This window comes from Corvus kubaryi, unplaced genomic scaffold, assembly GCF_017639235.1.
Source record: "Corvus kubaryi isolate FWS band 111438036 unplaced genomic scaffold, C.kubaryi_AGA036_p1.0 37394, whole genome shotgun sequence".
In the NCBI taxonomy this organism is placed as follows: Eukaryota; Metazoa; Chordata; class Aves; order Passeriformes; family Corvidae; genus Corvus; species Corvus kubaryi.
Window position 1 is genome coordinate 15,441,707 of NW_024581133.1, and position 21,900 is coordinate 15,463,606.

At 38.8% G+C, this 21,900-nt stretch overlaps 1 protein-coding gene across 5 annotated transcripts in view; it reads right to left on the minus strand.

Moving 5' to 3' along the window:
* The window catches only part of OTUD7A (OTU deubiquitinase 7A), a 128,868-nt gene that overhangs the window by 65,977 nt on the left and 40,991 nt on the right, over window positions 1-21,900 (minus strand). For 4 of the 5 annotated variants that reach the window (XM_042039166.1, XM_042039167.1, XM_042039169.1 and 1 more), the window contains 2 exons: window positions 5,611-5,686; window positions 531-648 (listed from right to left, as the gene is read on the minus strand). The gene's annotated coding sequence lies outside the window, so the exon portion shown is untranslated. The remainder of the gene's footprint in view (window positions 1-530; window positions 649-5,610; window positions 5,687-21,900) is intronic. The other variant, XM_042039168.1, reaches the window with a different exon arrangement.

Sequence of the window (21,900 nt, forward strand, 5' to 3'; positions counted from 1 at the left end):
AGAAAAAGGCAATCCAGAGCAGGTGAGTATCAGCTACAGCAGCTATTTAGCAAACATTGTCCCTTTCACTGCGCTGACCAAGGGGGTCACTCTGGGGATCTTTAAGCCTCACAGTGGGTTACACCACGTTATTACAGAATGAACTGCTAAGAAATATAAAAGTGAAGAACTAAGCCCAAAACAGCTTCTGCAGTGATACATCAACTGCAGCAGCAGTTTAAAATGGCAACAATATGGATGGTTTTAGGAACTTATGTAGCACCCAAGCTTTAGGAAGCACAAATAAAGGTTCATTTAATGAGTAAAAATGCATCACCCATCAGCTCTGTGTAGCCACAGGCGATAGGCATGCTGGTAGCCTGTTAATAATTTTAGTTGGTTTCTTTGGTTGGCTACACTTAATTGTTGTCAATAAGAAAACAAATTAAATTTTTTTGTTTTCATTGCTACATCCTTATGCTCAGCATTCCAAAACAATTACCTGGCAGATGCTGATTTGAGGGGTGGAGGGGAAATTTATAGCTACTCACAGGAATGAGGTAGGTAGGGCCCTTTTTCTGTTTCTAATATATTTGCCTATTTAGGAAGGCGGGAGGCAACTGTCCGGCTGATTTACTTCTGATTTTGAAGCTCTGCAGTATCATGTGCCTGTGAGGATGGAGAGAAAAGCAGAACAAGTTTTACTGTTTTACTCCAAAAGTGACAGTAATTTACTGTTCTGCATCCATCTGTCATACCCACGACACACTCTGACCCTGTAGCACTATTATGGAAAAAATAATTCTATGCTATGTACATCAGATGACAGCTTCTTAGGAATCCAGCCCCCTTCCTGTTTGGTTCAGATAAACAAAGGAAATACACCTCAAAATCCAGTTTAGAGGGCTGGCTTTCCACCAGTTTGACCAGTTCTGTCAGTGGCAGAACTGACTAAATTATTCCAGCAGATCCAATACATTTAGTCCCTTCCTACTCATGAAAAATTCACCTTCAGAACTACTAATGTTGTTCAAAAAAAGTAATATGATTTAAAAAAACAATAACCCCAAAACCAACAAGCATTGCAGACTGATCTAAAAGAATCCTCAATATTAAGTAAATTAACCATGAAGCATAGACCTGAGTGGTTTAATGAGCTTTGTCTCAAGTGTTTTGTATCCTGACTGGATATGTGAGCATTTTATAGTTTATCTAGTTTTAATCTCCTCTACCAGCTAAGAAAGCATAAATGACCTGCATATAGTCTTCTTTTACAGCCTGTTTAGCAATGCTGTGACCAAATACCATTTTTTCTTTGATACTAACTAAATATTGCTTCTCTGTTCGTCTATGCATCATTAATCAAAGTCTTAAAACATAATTTTGTAAAGTTTTTAGGGCTTTCATTCTTATTATTTTTAAATATTAAGAATATGAATTGTGAATTCTCGCAATTCTTTTAAGTTTTATCCCTCCTAGTTACACCTCCTCCTCTATAAAAAAAAAGCAATTGTGTATTTATGTAAGAAAATCCACATATTTGTTAAATATATTTCTTTTACAAAATAAGACAGACTAACAAACTCTTTGCTATTTTCCTTTTCCACTCTCTCAGCTACACTTTTTCCAAGTATATGCTGTTGCACAAATTTATTTCAACATAACACAGCTTTGCTGGACATCTTTAAAGCCCTCAGACACTACCTGCTCCACAGGCTGAGCTGAGCTCTCACCTGGTGAACTCATGTCAGCCACCTAGAATATTAAGTTCAGTATTCTGTGGAACTGCACTGAAAAGGGAAACAGCCATGGTAACCTGACCAGAAAGAAATAAGTAGGCTCCATATTCATACACGGAGTATTTCCAAGTGGTGGTGGTGGTGGTCAAAAAACCAACGTATTTTAGGTTTAGAAAATGAAGATACAACTCCATGCTGTTGGGATCTTACATGCACATTTTAACAAATTTCTACTGAATCTCACATGCAAAATTTTACTGTTGTTTTTGGCTAAAGATAGCACACCTTTGATTCCCAGCATTATAGGAAGCAATCCAAAATGCTAAGTTTAGACATTTTAAAGAGATTGTCCAGATACTTTTTCCACTCTTGCCTTTATTTCAAACTTCTAGACTGAAACATTACCCGAACTTCGCCTCAGTTTCACTGTAGTGCTTCTATTGTTACGTGCAGATTGTACAAGTACACATAATCACACTAAAATTCTTATAGCTGAGAAATGGTGCTCAAGGTCTGTGAGTTCATCTGATTCCTTTGCAACAGCAGCATTTCCTTCACACACACATTACAGTCACACCCACAAATCATTGAGAGCAAGTGGTGCATCAGTAATGCTGCTGTGCTGTCCTGGTGCCCTCTCATCCTGCTCAACTGCTGCACACTCACAACACTCAGAAACAGCACACATGGAAGGACTACTCAGAGTGTTACTGTCCATCAAAGTGCCCCTTGGTCTCTCTGAAGGTCCATTAAAAATAGCTGTTTCAATTGCAGAAGTTAAAGAATAGCCAGGAGAAGTCTCTCTCCAGATAGCAAAAATCTGAAGGGAAAGAATAAATACAGAAGGGACTGCAGAGGAAAGTCTCTCGTGGTTTCTCTGCCTCCTGTTAACACCATCGCTGGATGTTTGCATGCATCCACTGGGTAATAAAACAGAGGTTAGGAAAATGAAAGGAAGTATACTGGTGTCTTCCTAATTGGGTTTAATTCATATGACCACACAAACAATGGGCAAGGAGACACCAAATGTGTCTTTCAATGCAGAGGCCAGAGCAAAAGCCACAGTTTGTTATAACTGTGAACTACAGATTTAAATGAAATTGTCAATTGCCAATACAACCAATGAATTTGACCTCAGTATTCAATTCTACATTCAGCTATTTGATGATTCATCCATAATGAAAGAAAAACAAATGGCACTAGAGTCAAACTGAAACAACCACAAGAAAATTCTTCTGGAAAGAACATGAAACATTTCCAGTAAGTTCCTATAAAGGTTATTAATACTTTCAAAAATTCAACCTGTGTCTTGTTTATGGCATAACCAAAATGTGACAATCTCTGATGACTCATGAAGCTTTTGGTGACAGAAGCAGGATCACCAAGATATTGGAAAGCTTTCTGTACATTCCCTTTAGCTCCTAGAGCACTTTGAGGCAGCCATCTGGTTATGTGTTAGCATCTGTAGTAATAGCATGAAGTCACAAAAACCACAGCAAATGTTTGACTGGTCGAAAGCTAGAGACACCTTTTTACAAGGGAAAACTCTCTTCTTTTAATTAAGACCTTAAACACTACACATTTTTTATCACAAAAAGCAAAGACACTTCTCCAGGCCCATGCTAGAAATATACCAAATCTCAACTCTCAAGTTTATCAATTATCTATATTCATCTTCTGAAATAAAATAGCTACAATCTGAATTGAACAAAGAAAGGATGTTATCCCCAGCCTCCCCCTATCTGCTTTATAGCACTTTCCCAGCACAAGTAGTCTACACTGACTCAAAGGTGAAGCTAAAACCCACAAGGCCTGAACAGGTGGATTCCTCTTCCTTCTCTGCACCACTGGTTTGGGCCACTTGGTGACACCTGCTCTGGTGATTGTCTGAGTGGTCTGTAAACATGACTGAGAAATAAATACAAGATCATCAAGCTTATTTTTACCTCTCCAATACTGTGAACACCTAGGCTTTATTCATCTTTTAAAAACACTATTAAATAAGTAGGGGTTTTTTTCCCCCTCGCCAGTGAAAGCTCAGAATTCTCAATTAAATGAGAATGTATGTCCTTCATTCACTCATTCCTAGGTGGCAGAAGATGAATGACTTTTGACATGTATATTCCTAATTTCTGATGATTTCTAGCTAACTTATCTGCCCTAAGTTTAAGAGAAAATCTATTTCTGAATCTTATACACATGGAACCCCCCCACCCCAACAGTAACTGAAAGCCATCAGCAAAGCAATTTACAGGCATATAGACACTTCAGTGGTGGGCTGCAGTAGGAGAGCCTATTGCTAGAGAGCTACACAAACTTTAGCAATTCCGTGGAGTGCACTGCTGCAAACAGAGCTACCCCTTCTGAAAGAATACAAAAGCAAGCAACTGAAGTTACTCTCTTACACTCTGCATCAACCACCCAGTTTGCTGACTTCACAGGGAAACACAGCCACAGCTTCACCCTTCAAGACATTTTTACAACACTTCATCAATTTCATAGGGACAGCTTCACTTTTAGAAATAATAAATGCAATTTCACTTTTAAAAGAATCATATTTTATTAACTGCAAAGCATACCTCTGGATACAAAACCTGACAAGCTCCCAACCCAAAACTAGAGCACACAGTACATATAGATTCCTAAAGACTCACAGCATGAAGTGTAATCTCCTACTGATTTTCGCTTCATCTCATGAGACCTATTTTCCTTTAAAACCTATTTCACCTAATAAAGCCTGATAATGATAAAAAAAGACTAACTTAGAGGTTAGTGAGAGCTTCCGGTAAAAACTGGGAACATGCTACTGCTTTATATAATCACAGAACCATTGTTTCTCCTCTATCAGCTTCTTGGAACTGAGGACTAAGGGAGAAGGGGGGGACAATGGCCTGGCTCCCCACCATGGTACAGCTGAGCCATGGGAAGGGCAGGAGGCTGTCCTCAGAGAGCCACGCAGGTGGCCCATCTGTGCCCATCTGGGATTCTTCTGGCAGCTTCTCAGGGATGAGACGTGGACAGAAGAAAGAATGGAGAGCATCAAAGGCACCAAAACTTGCATGAGTCTGTGCTTTCCTCAGTGATTGCTTCTACACCATGAAATGCCAGCAGAGCCAGCCTGACCTCTGTACAAGAGAAAGCAATTAAGGAAAAAGAAAAATGACTACGGGAAATTCTCCCTATGGTTTAATGAGGGGTGTGTGTGAGAGAACCACAGGCAATAACTCTTCTATCACTCAAAATAGGTACCTATAGCTCAGATGTCAATGAAAGTTTTCCAAAAAACAATTACTCAAAATCTCTTTTTAGAGGAAAACCAAAAAGAATTAAACCATCTTTCTTGTTTTTCAGAGATGCTCTAAGTGGAAAACATGATGATTATATGATGAGCTGTCACTCGGCTACAACCCACTCAGTTCTATTAGTGCTTGCTCCAGCTACTTTAACATTCAGTCATCTCAGTTACCTTTTATACTCATGGGATGTAGGAATTATCAAATGCCCCTTACGACACCGGGCAATCCTTGCCCTCAGAGTCCAAGCTGATTTGATCTCTTTGTGCTTTACTGGAATTTAGGACTGCATTGTGAAAGAGAGTAGGAACCCTGCCTTCACATCATTTGAATTCCTGCACCACACACATTTTTCTCTGCCCTTCCGTTTACTATCTAGAAGACTGAGGTTACAGAGTACAGTGCACCATTTGCATATCAAAAGCAGTAGCACTTTACATAAAAATGAAAAGCAGGCACTTTTCTGGTTTTAGTGAGTAAGAGCTCAAGATTTCCTTCCTCTGAATCTGTAACTTCAAATTCAGGTGTAACTCAGTTCATCAAGACTGGTTCAGATAAATATTTTAAAAATTAAGAAGCTTCCCCACTACCAGTGTTACCTGATACTTATTTGCCAGAGGCATTTTCTTTCCAGACCCTCTTCTTCTGGAGCAGTTAAAGACTTCACTGCCTTACCTGAAAGAACAAAAGAAAAACATGCAAACAAGTTCAAAGATCATAAAGAAACAATTCTTATTTATCTCAGTTTATATATAACTTGTTTGAATGTTGGATGGTACTACCTCACTCACCGGGGCGTTTCAATATCTTCTTCCAGCTGGCCACCCTGGGCTCAGGTGTGTCAGATTTTGTTAGCAGAAGAAGCAGAATGACTCTCTGCTCTACCTTACACCAACAAAAGAACATATACTCAAAATACTATTCCAGGTTACTGTAACCTCATGCAGAGATAGCAACCTTGCCCTAAGTTTCTACATGGAGGACCTTTTCTGAAGCAAAATGTCCAACCCTGGTGTTAACATACACATAGGTTTTTAGTGCAGGACAGTGAGCACACCATGAACCCTGACTTGTGACCTTCAGCAAGCTCCAAGACACCCAGCCTTGATACTCTTTACCGGACCAGTTTTTCCTCAACAGGAGGCAGAATTGATTCAAGCACAAACCATACTATCTGCTGAAGTTAACATGCCCCTAATTGTATCAACCTTTATACCCTTGATCAGATCAACTGTTATCAATCCAAAACCACCACACATCTCCGAGAAAGCATGTGGGCAAACGAATACAATGCTACAAAGACATTCACAATTCTGTTTCTGAAAAAGACCATTCCTGCACCTTAACAGGGGTGTGCAGCCTAGTGCCTGGCATGCCACAGACAAGTGAGACTAATGATACAAGCCATGGTATCCTCATGAGGGACAATAACTGGCCATCTCTGTGTTGCTTCCCTGCCTTTTTTACTGATGGTCACGTACATCAGGTAGGTGAGTGCAAAAAGGCTCCAAAACGGGTAAGAGAAAGATGCAATCATATCCCCTCTCCCCTTTAACATGACTGTGAGATGTGACATCAATTTTAATGACTTCATTGCCTAGAAACGTACCTGGCCACCCACACAGTAGACAGAGCGATGAGGTGGGAACGGAGAATGAATGACTCAGAGAAATCCCAGCTGTTTACCACAGTGTCTCACTACTCTCAACACCAACAGCAGTGGGTGGTGTTCGAGCTGTCCTTGACCCTGCCAAATCCCTCTTCCACTGCTTTCCACCATTAGAATGTTGATGTGTTTCCAAGTCCTACCATGAATGCATTACCAATTTCCTGAGGAAGATTTATCTGCTTCAGATGGTTTAAAAGAAAAATAGGCAATTCTCATGCTCAGGAGAATCATGCTACAGTATGAGTACACTGGACTACGTGTTCCTTTGACCTGTTTATCATGCACTACCCACCTAAACCCCTTGTTAAATCCTCAGAGATATCTGATCTAGTTCCCTACATGTCTTCAGTTAGAGTCAGACCATTTAAAGAAACTGCACTGGATCAGAAACAAGACCAGTATTTAAAATCAGTCTCAGGAAACTTCCCTCCATTTTCCATCTATTTTTTACTTAAAGCACACAGTGCAATGGCAAACCCATTAAACACAGAAGTGTTTATGAGTACATTGCTGTCTGCATAGGAATCTTAATATTAATCCCCTTTCCTTTTAAAAAATGTTAAATTCTCAGACACATTTCTGTACTAATGCTCTGTGCCTCACATGAAGCCAGTCCTGTCAGGACCATGTTTAAAGAAAGAAGGATCAGAATAGTGAATGCATAAAGACACTATTGCCATCACTCCTTTAAGCCTTACAGGATTACCACCCACCTGAAATGCCATGTCCTTTTATTGCCCTTTGAGTGATAAAAGGGAGACCTCCTAGAAGTGCAAGTTTGCCTTGGGTGTTGAAGTCATGCATCTTATGGTGTATAGTTCTCTCTTAAATTGTTGCCAAAGCAGAAACTTAATTTGCTAATTATTCGGAGAAAACTACACCCATCTTTCTACAAGGACTCGCTTTTGTGGGTTCTAGATCTGTGCTGATTCCTCCAAGATCCTGAAAAGACGACATCCTGCACACTGGGTGTTCAGGAACCTGGGTTTCCCAGTCTGACTGCACCTGTCTGGTTGGAGACAAGTGTGAGAAAAGCAGCCACGTTTCAATACATTAGTCCTGCTCTCTGGCAGTCTACACTAAACACTAATGAAAGAAAAGGATTTTCCTATAAAATTGCATAAACTGGTAGGAGATAAAAGGCACACAGAACATAAATAAGTACAGACACCTGGCAAAGACCAGTGTGATCTAAGGTAGGTTGGAAAACTGCTGGCAAGTTCACAAGAATAATCACAGTCAAATCAAGGCTGACTGGATACGCATGTGTTAGGAGCGAGCAATTCTCACAGCTCTATTTCTCACGAAGCAAGGAGAAGAAACTTAAAATTCTCAATTCCAACAACATATACAAACCTCTTAAAAAGAAATCCTAATTCAGCTGTCAAAACTGTCTTTTATGTCCAGCACCATCTTCAGTGCAATCCTGCCTTTCTGCCTGCCTGATGTATTCAGAGGCTGTTGCTGGAGTCACTTCCTCTTGTCCGTCCTATTTAACTAATGCAATTCAAGAGAATAAAATAAACTATTTCTGCAATAGCAGGAAGGCACATAGTGAACTGTGGAATACCAAATCTACCAATTCACTTTATTCAGTGGATACAAATTTTACCCATAATACTTCTCTGTAACTGACTGACACTAAAACAGAACAAATAATTCAGTAATCACACCTGCACCCAGAACAGGCTGTCTTGTTCAGTACTGAGGTCATCCAGAGAGGGGAATTTGCAGTGCAGCTGCTGTACTTTACATAAACACAGAGCTTCCATGGAAATTTGAATGCTTGCTTCTCACCCCTCCTCCCTTTTCTTTTTTAATATAATTTTCCTATACTCTTTGGAAAACTGTGAATTTTGTGGGCAGCTATGGGTTTTTTCCTAATTTGAGAATGAAATACATCAAAAAATTATTTTCTCTTGTAAACAACAGAACTGTCTGATGATTTTAGTATGATATTAACAGAAAGTCCACAACTATTTTTACAGCATAAGAAACAAAATTTTAAACTGCCTAACTCTACTTTTTCAAAAGCAGGCAAGAGGGAGTTTTAAAGGAGAAATGCCCAACATTTTAGATTAAGTGTTCCAAGCTGAGTTTTATGCTTACATGGTTATACAGTTTCATTGGCAAAATGACCCAGGATGCACTCACTTCTTTACAATGCCAAGTTCCTCTCCAAAAATGACCCTCCTCCTCCACATTTTTTATTATGCTAAATAGAATAGTTATTGTTATTTCTCATGTGCTAAATCAATATTATTTTCACAACACCCTTAATGGTTCACTTTTATTAAGGGCATTCCCCAGTACACATCATCTCAGTCCTTGTGAAAGCCCCATTCTAAGTATTTCTCAAACCATGCTGGTAAAGTATGAAATTCAGATGTGATATGTACAGGATGACCAATCTTACACTGCTAGTTACCATCTACCAGAGACAGTAAAAAGTTCTGCAACACAACTACATGTTTACTAAATCCCCAGAAAACTTCATTACAATATCTATATGTTCGTATATCATTAACCTACAGCAAAACACATTCAAGTTCTCATTTGGCAAAAAGCCCTGTAAGGGTGCAGAGCCTTATTTACGCACGTTCCTGAAACAAACTGCAAAAGGTAAATAGCAGATGTTTCGGTATTGGCCAGTCTAGGTGTTCAAACTGAGCCCCAGTCCCCCACTGCAGCAAGCTGGGAACCCTGCTTCAATAAGCATTCTTAGTAGGACCCATTCAAATTCTCATATATATCGGCAGAATAAGCAGGAAGTTCAATAACAAAAAAAGGAAGCATATTTGCACATTTCAATGCATTAAAATAATGCACGACTTCCATTCTTCTCTATTTAAGTTCCTGTGTATGTGTAAAAGAAGATGAAGAAGCAAAATTTTCCATTTCAACTACGGATTGTGGTAGAAACAGCATCAGAAGATGAAAATGTCTCTGCCAGTCCAGCTGAACATCATCTAGTCAACTGTTATAAAAGGTACTTACTGAAATGAGTGGCACAATCACCATTCCTTCAATAACAAAGAATCCTCTCTGAAGCTAAAAAAATTACAACATGGTTGTTTTGCACTTTTACTAAGAGTTCTTGCATTACATCAGCTTTTGCATCAAAGCTGGTAGTGCAAAGAGGAAAGCAAAGCCCATTTTATGAACTGATGTAATCAAGCCTAGCATCTCTCTGGGGTTTTTTTGTTCCTATGGTCACAATGACATCAGCCTACTCTGCCTATTCAGTAGTGGAGAGCAATGACAGTTCTTCACCTCTGCTCACACATTTCTCTATTCTTTTCCTCTTGCTTGTACATCCTGTCACATTAAGAGCCACTTGCATTTCAATGGGACACAAAACAACACTTGCCTCAAATCCCTCTCCTCACTCCTTTCCTCAGTGTTTCCAGCTGTCAAAGACAACATCAAAACTTGGCTTGAGAAAGGAAAGAGGGGAAAGAGAAATCTCAGGCACATCTAAGCACATCTAAACACTGTAAAGTGGGCCATGAATTTACAGTGTGGATCCCACACTCTTCAAGTAACAGCCATGTGTTAAGTGCAGCAGACACTGCCACAAACAGAGCTGACCTGCAAAGGTTCTGAAGCTGTTTGTCTGCCCCATGGCACAGTAGATGTTTAATTGGCACCCACGGTGCAGTTCCAGGAACAGCTTGGTGCTCCCAGCATCTTCCTTTACATGGGGCCAGATGTGCTTCAAAAGGCTCCTACAAACCCATGCAAGTAACTCCGTTTTTCCCAATCAGTTTCTACGCCTGTAAAATGAGAGTAATCATACTAATCTTAAAAAGAACAGCAACTGAAGAGAAGTTGATTCACTTGCCATTGACATAATCCAGCCCTGGAATTCCCCATCTAATTAATTCTCTCATCTGAGACACAACATCTAGGCCAGAATACATTAAAGGAAATATATTTATACATGGAAAGTACTGTAAAGCTTAGTGACAAATGTGATTTATTACTGAAGCTTACCCGAAACACACAATACATTTTGTAAATTTTCCTACTAAGAATTTTCTTGGATCTGCTCTTCTGTGTATAGCACACAAACGTGTATCTGCACAGTAGTTGGTACTAAAACTCATCTAAAAAGATGAAAAAATATCCACCATCAAACCAACCAACCTATTAACCAAACAATCCCCCAATCTCCATTTCTTCTTCCATGTTTTAAACTATGAGGAGAAACTAATAAAGAGAAAACTTTTTTTTTTTACCTTTTCCACTGAATTAGATCTTTTGCAAGATTTAAAGAAGACAACACTATGGAGCACCGAATGCAACCTGCAATAAATGTAACCTTGCCATAGACCAAAAAAATTAAATGTCATGCTGGATAGCTATGTACATAAGATTATCACAGATTTCTTCTGTTATCCTCTTCATATATTCTTCAGCTGAAGTCAGAGAAATAATTTCCATATTTTCCATTACAAAATGTAGACAATAAGAAAAATATGATTCTCTGTAGCTGAACTGCCCACTTCAATCCCAAGAACTGATTTTTATTTGCCAACTGTCCTACCCATTAATAAAAAGGAGCACAATCCCTCTCCATCTGCTGTATTTTTTGAGCATCTTACCAAGTAACATGCAAAGAAATGAGCAAATATTTTAACAACTAGAAGTCAAATGCGTTAGAATAAAGGCATTACAAATATAAAAAGTACAAGTGATTTTTTATGGACAGAAAGAAAATGTTATGCACATATTAAAATGTATGTAGATATTACATGTTTGTAGAATCTATACGCAACATATAGGTAGATTGTATCTAAACTGCATCTATGTTATCTATATGTCTGTGTATTGTGGATATATTTATATAGCTATAAACATACATACTTTTATCTCTAGATAATATAAATCTCTTAACTAACATCAACTACCATCAATTTTTTCCCCCATTTGGGAGAAGCTGTCAATTTAAAACAGAGAACTTGATATACATTTATCCCTAACCCTATGGTAACCCACGCAGTTAGAGCCTAAAGGATTTATTTAATATTCTTCTTACTAGCAGCTGACAGATATCTGACAACACAAAAATGTAACATTTCATTTAATTTCTCCACAGGCTGATTTCAGTGAGCCCCAGATGTTTTAGCAGAAGAAAGAGAAAGACATTCCACATTTTTACAGTGGGGGATGGGAAATTTGTTTATAACAAATGGTCCTTGCTTTAATAATTTCTATCAAAAATTAAGAGGCGTTAATTTAAAAAAAAAAAATCCTAAGTGGTACTCCATTCTTGGTTCATTAGCTTGCTTGTCTCTTTTTTCTTTTTTTTTAATTATTGTGTGTGTTAAGGCACCAGGTGTGGCAGAAACCAGTAAGACATTTTCTAGAGGACATTCCATATTATCCCCTAAACTTATCCTCTAGCAGAAAGAAGGCAAATTACAACAGAAGACAAGTAGCTCTTTCTAGTTTCATATTGCATGCATGAAGCATTATACAATAAAATGCAATGAGAAAAAATTACAATGATCCCTAAAATGATTGTAAGGTGATTATGTTCCATTTCACCTCACAAGCCTTCCAGAAGGATTTATTTCATGCCTTTATTTAACCTGTAATATCTTGAGAAACTCTTCAGAGGGTTTTTCCCAGACGGGACATAGCACACTGCGACAGAGGTGGAAATGACAAGAGGCAGAGTCTGTAACAACCACAGCTTTCCCCACTCCTCCCAGCGGGTCAGATGCACCTGTCACATGTCCTGTTGGCAGTGTGAGAGAGGTAACACTGCCAGGTGTCTTGAACTCGATCCCACGTGGGTTTGTTCCTTTGCCAGTTGCGTCCAAAGCGCTTGTAATTACTATCAGGGGAACCAGCCATTTACAGAAGCACTTTTGAAGCACCTGAGACTGCACCCATGAAGTCTGTCAAATAACTAAAGACAACATTTCAAAATACACTCATTTGCTATAGTTTTAGACAAAGTAAAAAGCTCTGAACCCCTGCACAAAGGTCAAAGTAGAGAACAAAATCCTCGGTAGAACTACAGATCAAAGTGATTCAAACACAATGAGAAGATGCAAATAACGTAATTTAAGGAAGCTCAACTTTTCAACATAACATCTTGGCCAACAGCAGAAATCTATCAGAAACTAAACTGATAGATAACAGATGGTTAGTATTAACTTTAAATAATTAAGTAATAAATAAGTAAGTAATTAAGCTCTTTTTGCACTTGTGTGTTAGATTGCATTTTGTCTGAAATGCGTATTGTGAGCAAGACAGTTGGAGAATGATGAGTTATGGGCTGTTTACAAAGAACAGAAAGTGCAATATAAAATGACTATTGCCTCATAATATAGCTATTACCACAGTCTATAGAAAAATAAAGCATCTTTATGCTGACTACAAGTGACTGAACACTGCTCAAGGACAAAGCATTTCCAAGGTTTACCTGGCAAAGCTTCATCAAGACTACCTTTCATTGAAAGAAAAATAACCCTGTATGTTAGTTAGAAGAGTAACCCTTTATGTTGTCAGCTGGCAAATGAAGAATCACATAAACAGCAACTTAAATATAATTTGTAAACCTCAGCAAAATAGGCCATCCTTCTAGAAAAAACAAAGATGCTCCATAGTGATATTGGCAGAGCATCTTTACATATGAATAAAACAGAAGTGCATCCAGAGTGCACACATACCTACACTCAATAGAAAGTCAAGAACAGAACTGTGCCTGCCTAAAATCTCCAACTGAGCAACTGTGTCACTGACTGGAAGGACACTGGGCAGCACAGGAGAAAACCAGCACCAATTTCAGCAGTCAGAAAATACAATGGGGATTACAGCTGGAAGGGAATTGGGCAAAAGGCTGGAGACAAAACAGTGCAACTGACCATAAACAGAGTTTCAAGTACTACAGAGTTACAAAATTATTATAGTAAATTGCATAAAAGAGAGGGCACTGCTGTTTTAAAGAAACTTCCATGTAACAAAACTGTAGCAGTGCCTGGCAAAATGAGCCCTGATCTCCGACAAGGTACATCTTGTGATGTGAGTGATGTAAGTTAATTGGAATATTTCCTGCTGAAACACAAACTGAAACAGAAAAACGCACTATAAGAGGAGGATGAGATGCCTAAGACAGAAGATGAGAAAACAAAATCTTTGGTGTCTTTCACTCTCTTTTCAGATACTCATCTACCAAAGATGTCAAACAGATAATATACCAAGGCAGCAACACAGCAGGAAAGGGATACCACGTCCTAACCTCCTGCTCTGTAACTCTGCCCTACACGTGGGGCATCGTAAGGACTGAGTTACAGCTCAAACTTTAAATGGAACAGAAAAGCTTTTAATACACTAAGCAAAACAATAAACTAATTAACACTCGAGCAGACATGAGGACACACTGTAGATCATCATTGCAACAGCATTTTCAAAAGTCATAAATAGCTTCAACAAAGAGCCAGCTGAGATACACTTTGTATAGGATAGTCAGATTTTCCTGATGTCTGGTGCTGCTCAGGGCAGACCAAGTATTTCAGAACAAGAAACCAAGAACAAGGATCCCAAATTGCGCTCAAAATTTGCACTGTGCTTCTCAAGAATCTGTGGAGGTTTTTCCAGATAAAAGAGGTTTCTAGATTAACATGCACTTTTTTTCCACCTCTAAATCACATCTCTGCAATTACTCATGTAACAGGGTAAAGACTGGCTTGGTCTCATCTGCTGCCTACTGCAGTGTGGTCCCTTCCCCACCCCCATTATCTCTAGTTAGGTTCTCCAGAAGCTGATGCACTGGAAATTGAATATGGGAAGAAAGCTTTAATTACGTCTTACATTGCCATTTATGACTTTCCAGTCTGAAAACAAACCGAGTATTTAGCTCAGATGGGACACCAAGTTCTCTGTCTCAGGCAAGCTGGATTTCTCTGCCGTGTGCAAATCGCTCCTCCTGCACATCTGTGGTACATCTGAGCTGAACACATGCTGTTCACATGTCTAGGATTTCTCTGCATCTCTAGAGGAACTGTGACTCCAACTGAATGTCCTATGGCTTGATTAGAGTCACTACAGGAATTCCCAGGCAATCATCCAAAGGCCTCACAAAGCACCCAGACAAGAACCAGTCTCACACAAGTGCCAGACACAGAAACCCACAGAAGCCCAGAGAACGAATCACTGAAGCAGGACAGAAAGCCCTTCTTTGGTAGATGCTGAACTTCCTTAGAACTGGTCAATCTGACACTGGCTTCAGGAGGGCAGAATTATCATTCTAGGGATATCAGAAGCCTCAGAACACAGATGGCAAAATTCACTATATTACAATGCTACTTTTATTGGTTTTAATTTCCCTAAAATTTAGAAACTTTTGTCTGTGTTTACCAAGAAAAGAAATTAAAACCACTTTTCCTCTATAGCTTCATCCTCAAAAATAAATAATGCAATGCTGTCAATATTCTCGAGATCCTTTGGAAATTCTCACTCTAGCTAAATGCTATTTTATTGCTGAAGCAGATATTGACCAATATTCAAGACAGAGTGAGCTCCCTGTTCAGATTATCTCCATCTCCCTTATAAGAACATTTTCTAACTGCAGGAGGGCAATTCTGGCTGGAGAAGGAAAAAATCCCTACCATCTTTCATAAGGGATTTGTTGTCTAGATCAGCTTAAGGGTGTATATCTGTGTATCACAGACTTTATTAATACTGTCAACGCCACAATAAAAGCAAAATTCTGCTTCTATAACTGCACGTTCCATCTGAAACATCAAGAAGAAATCATAATTTCAATTCTATGACCTGCTTATAGGGACAAAACAAACATTACAAATAATATTAGCCAAAGACACCAAACCACTGACTCCCTCTCTTGTAACCAGAACAGAGAGGTGTTATCTTAGGAACAAACATTGAAGAGATGTCTGGGGAGAAACTGAACTAAACAGCAACCAGTTCTTCCCAAAAATATATGAATGTCTCCAGAGAACCAGGAAAAAAGCTTTTAAAATGTAACCTGAAACACGATTTTTACTGAATTTGTGTAAATTCTTACGGACTTCCACCAGAGCAGCTGTCTAAGCAGGGCTTTTACAACCCACTCCAGTACATGCACCCTCATGGTTTTATCTACGTTTCCTGTCTCAGTTTGCTTTCCTAACAAGTAAATGTTTGCAAATTATTCCCAAACAAAATAGCAAAGAACTGTCTGGGAGTTCAGTGAAGACATTTGCCCCTGAATGAATGAAGATAGCAAAGAGTAATAACATGGAAATTTGTACTTGGAGAGGGCCAGGATTTACTCCATTGGTAATCCTGTCCCCCATGGACTATTCCAAATGCACAGACAATTGGAGCCAAATGGAACAGCTTGCAGACTCAAAATCTACCTGAGCAATGCTTCTCTTGACCTTGCAGGCACTTGTCAGACCCAGCTAAGGGCTGTAAGCACTCCCATACTAAAACACTGCAGTGCTACCTGACTTGGACAGGTCACGTAGCATAGGTTACTGAAAATCGTAGATAATGTGCAATTCAGCTGGTTGCTTGTAAGCACATGAAGTTTCCTATGGAAGAGTCCTGCTGGAGTGAGGTTTTCAGCAATGATCACTGCTGAACCCTTGAACTAGTTTAGAAAACCAGATAATCAAAATAATGTATATACCCTCTTTCTATACATATATATAAAGTAATACATTCTTTATGTTTTTATATTATTTTCTCAAATTTTAGGTCTAGATGTCTTAAATTCAGTTTAAAACAATGTTTAGTTACTTCAACATATTTTAGAACTAATACAATATCATATGAAGAAAAGGTCAAAAGGTCTTTAGGAAGTCAAGGAGCACCTGATGCTGTTCCATGGATCAGAAAACCACCAATATCTGCTGTATGCTGCTCACAGTTAACTGGAATTTTCCCCTATTATTCTATCCATGCAATGTGCCAGTGGACAGATGGCAGCAAGGTACAAAATACGTAATGAACACAGATCAGCTGCATGATAGGGAACTTGTACGTTTTTCCAGTGTATCCAGGTTTACATCAAGAACGAGCTCTTAGAAAAAGCAAGTGTATTTACAAGCGTGTATAAATAAAGGGAGCATGTATTACCATATTCCTATATACTTTCATGAATTAATTTTTTTAATGAACAGAAGGGGAAGGGATTTTTCTTCATTCTTGGGTTTTCTTCAATTGCAGCCATAACTGGCCACGTTGAAAAAGGAAGGTGAAACATGCAAGTGGGGAAATATTCACACAATGCTGTGCAAAAATGAAGAAGAAACGGGATCAACAATTACAGAGCTGCACACACCAGAAGGCTGTACAATGTCCTGCAAGAGGCTTACTGTGGTCACAGGCTTTTATGCCCATGGGCTGCCTTGAAGGGCAATACCTTGTGATTTACAACATGAACAAACTCATGCCATAAGACATTTCCTCTGAAAAGAACATCCACAAATTTCCTTACTCATCCAATTAGGCACACAGAATGATGTGTACACTGAGAAAGCTTTGGTCTTAATTTTTCTGTTAAGTACAATGACCACAGGAATACTAAGTTTCCAGAAAAAACAAAACTGTTCTTTCAGTTGTCAAGATCTGTAATACAAAAAATCATAAGCAGGGAGCTGCAGTCAACCCACTCTGAAAACTTGGTCAAACATTGCTTTTTTAACCTGAACTAACAACGAATTGTTATTTTGAAATTTCACCGAACATAAACCAGAACAGTTAAAGTTACAGCTGGACTCATTCAAAAATTAACTGAAATATTTACTGTTTCTTCAACTCCCTGGACAGCTAAAAAAAATGTAACAGAAAGGTGTTTACTGGGGGTTTTTTCCTCCCCATTCACTGCATTTTTCTCAAAACTGAGTAGATTCTGTCATTTACTGGAGATGTAAAGATATCACAGTTAAGGAAAATTATTAGTAAAAGGTTCATCTGACTTTTGTAATGAACAAAGGCAAAAAAATTAAACAAGACATTTTTAAAACTAGAGTTTTGACCAATTAAATTTTTTCTGAACATATAATTTAAAAAATTGATATTTTATCCTCATACATTTGAGAAAGAAATTAACGTCAAAGTAGTAATTCGGAAGAATAAATTAGTAAGACAACAAATTAGAAGACAGCAGTGTAATTCAGGGTATGCCTAGCTCCTGTATAAGACAAGCCAAAGAAATTAATTCTGTCATCTTTGTATGAAGCTCATGACTTCCATTTGAATGAAGTTAAATCCAGTTGGTCAGTCACAAGAGGTGTCCTCCAGGGCTCAGTTTTGGGACCAGTCCAGCTGCAAATGACACCAAGCTGGGTGGGAGCATCAAAAGAAGGACACTGAGGTGCTGGAGCAAGTTGGCCTGTTCTCTCACGTAACAATCAACAGGACAAGGGGAAATGGCCTCAAGTTATGCCAGTGGAGGGTCAGTTTGGATATGAGGAAGAATTTCTTCACTGAAAGAGTGGTTAAGCATTGGAAGAGGCTCCCCAGCAAAGTGGAGCAGTCATCACCTCTGCAAGAGTTCAGAAAATGAGTAGATGTGGCACTTCACAATACAATTAGAGGGAGCATAGTGGTGTTTAGTCAAAGGTTGGACTTGATAATCTTGGAGGTCTTTCCCAACATTAATACTTCTATGATTCTATTCATTTAAGCTACAAAATTGATTTTAGGAAGACAACCAGCACTGATTAAAAGACCAGCTGGTGGAAAACCCATCAGATTCCAGATGGCTAATTAAACTTGCCACTGAAAATTTGGTGAACTTGCTTCATTTAGCTCCATTTTCTAAGTCATGGATCTCATTATACCATGTCTATGCTTAAAAAGATATCCCTACTATCATCAGTCTTTTTCTCTGTTCTGGTAATTTTAGGCAACAATTAAATCACCTCCTATCGTTTTTTCCCCCCATAAAGTAAATAGTTAATTTTTATTTTCACAAAGCTTGTCTTGTAAGAACAGACTGTAGAAATTTCAGCTCTCATCTCACATATAGGCAAATCACTGCTCCAACAGTACTGGAAACACACTTCCGAAAAAGAAACAGTAAGAGATTTACCCTTAGGCTTTCTAAAGATACTTTTACAGCTCAGTAAAGTCCCACGTTGGTGCTACAAGCAGCCAGCAGGATTCTACATGACAGTACAGGACGTTTGGGCAGTCAGGACAGGGACCCTGGTAGTCACACTTGACAGCCACTGCCATTCCTTTTCCATTCCAAAGTGTTCACTGCCAGTTTGCGCACTGAGAGCCAAGGACACCACTAAATGGAGTTACACGTTCATGTTGCCTGTTTTAGCCTGTGGACTGTCAGGCACAGCAATAGGTTTTTAGCTTAAGACATTTTCTTTGTCTGGAAATAGTTAATGCATCTCATACGTAGACAAATTTCCTTTTCATTCATAAAGGGCTGACTAGAAAACAGTCCAATTATAATTACAGAGCTCACCAAACTGCAGAATGCTGCCCCTCACACTTGTGTGGGTGGGCTGCGAGCCTTCCTAGATCTCTGATCCCACAGAAACCTTTACTAAACAAACCTCAAGTTTGTGAGGGGCCTTCCTATTTAAACCAGTACCAAGCAAAACGTTCAAAGAGTATCTGCAAAATAGAAAAAAACCACATCTACTAATGTGGAAGAGGAACTGATGAACAAAGCCAGGTAATCTTTAAAAACATTGTTCTATTTTGAAAAATCTTCTGGGGTCACTCTTTTCAGATATGTCAGAAATGCTCAAGTTATAACCTTGAAATTGAGACCTAAAAAGTGCCTGTATTACAAAAGGCTGCATTGTAATAAGTAAACACAAGTCACTGAGCTACAAATCCAGATACATTTTCTTTTATCACTTCCTAACTTCTTAATCTCTGGATTTTCAAGCATAGTCTTCTGCTAATGTAGCTCTTGCAGCATGGATTTTTGTATTGTTTGCTTATTGTACAAGCAAATAAACTGCAGACTTTCAGAACAACAGAACATTTTTTACTGTGCTGTGTGGATAACAGGCGATGCCTTTTTCAGTCAAATTGATGGAAATATAAGGTAATTTGTCATTATCAAGTATGTTCTGAAAACATGCAATTTCTTTGTGTTACTGGAATAAAGCTCAACAAAACTGCATGAAAGTTCTGTATCTCGAAAAGGATTCAACCAAGCCCCTCAAATGTCTTATTTAGAATGACATATATATAGGAACTATTGATAAAAGCAGGTAATCCAACATTGGGGTACAATTAGTGGGGTTTAATTCCAAAAAGAGTTCATATGTCCATTGGCATGGCATCCAGTAAGCAGTGAAATGGATCCTAGTACGGTTTTCTCTCTCTGAAGTCAGAATGGCAGCAAAAGCCCCTGCTGTGTTCTATTTTTTGACATTTGTTGAGAGTTGTACCTCAGCAGACATGCATCTTCCCATCTCACAAAATCAGCCTACGTATTCTGTCTACCATTTACTGCAAAGAGGAAGAGAAGCACTGATTCCTTTTACAAAACCTATTTATTTCCTGGCCACTCCTCTGAAGAATTGGAGCACTCATTAGATGAAATACTTCAATGTCAGAAGCAAAGCTCTTTGGACAACTGCACGAGTGCTGCAATACTGATCTTGCAAAGAAAGGTTTTGGCACCCAGAAGATGTGAGACCCCAGTGCTCCCCAAATGTTTCAAATATTAACAAATGACAAGAACAGAAGGAGGATTTCACTCACTGAAGACACTGACACTGTACATACACACAACAGGGAGTCCCTATCACAGCCAGTCTGGCTACCCTTTAAAGCATCAGCCTATCTGCAAAAAAAAAAAAAAAAAAAAAAGGCAAAAAAACCCCACCCCAAAAACCCGACCAAACAGGAAAAAACCCCCAACCAACGCCCACAGATATCAACAAAATGAAAGGCACAACAGCTTATGCCTCTTTTGTGGAGATCTTTTTACTCAGTGACTGATGGGGCAAAATAACTGCAACTTTAGTGACACCACGGACACTGTAGAAATGATGAGATTTTTTTGCCAGTAGGCATCCTTTTAGTAAATTTAGGAAAGTTTAACAGGAGTTTTCCAATGTCTAAATATTAAAATATTTAGTGTACTCTACTGTATCTGGCAGATTCAGTTGTCTCTAACAGTGGACAAGGCTGCCTGGGAAAGCTGCAAAGTCAACTGTTTCTAAGCCTGGAGGGAAACTTATATTTTAGTATAAAATTAATTTAATGATCCTAGCTCATAGAAGGGATTATTTAAATTCTTTTCCTTTAAATGGTAATAGGACCATGTGACAAATATTCCTCAAAGAGGAATATATTGATGACTGCAAGGAAAACCAGCTCTGCTAAAATTTGCATCAAATAAAGTCCCTCTCCCCAGCACGTAGACACTGGATGGTGGGACAAGGAGTCTTCTGGCTACTCATATACTTAATGCGCTCCTTTGCTGAAAATCTTGGAAATACACAGCATTCATTTTTAAGCCCTAACAGAAGCCTCTTTTCCCTCAACTTCAGGAAGCAAACGTGTCAAAAGCTGTTTGGACTTCTGATATTCCAAAAATTAACACAGCGTGCTACAGCTATATTCTTTGCCACGTTCCAATTTTTCCTGCTTTTTCATTTAGAGTGATAGTAGCTGCCAAAATATGTTTCAAGCTTGAAGATAAGAAAACACCTTCTAAAATTAACAGTAAAATAGCCAGAGAAATAAAGCTGCTGCCTTTGTGAACCAGTAACATGTATAGAATCAGAGAATATATTGCCAGAGGTGTAAATATAAAGATAAGCTGGTAAACCAAGTTACCAACAGTGGCAGGGCATACACTCCCTCTACCCACCACAGGTGGCTGGTGCAGATAGGAGAGATAACCCAGACAGGCAAGGCTCAGCAGGTATCATCTCCTGCCACCAAAAGGTCTGCCAGTTTAACAGATGTGGGAAGAGATAAAAAACATAGGTGACCAAAAGGCCTGTTTTTACACTATAAAAGTACTACAGTTTATCACAGAGGCAGAAGTCTCCTACACACACCTTGAGAATGGCAAGATTTCTCTCCTGAGTCTGGACGCAATTCCGCGGTTACTTGCCTGGGAATTGGGGGAAAGGATTTTGATGTGTGCTCCATCAGGAATTGGATGATAAAAACCATTGGATCCTAAGTTATATTATTTCTTTGCTAGCTGAAAAATTAATAATTTAACCCCATGTGCATAATATTAGTTGTCCTCTTT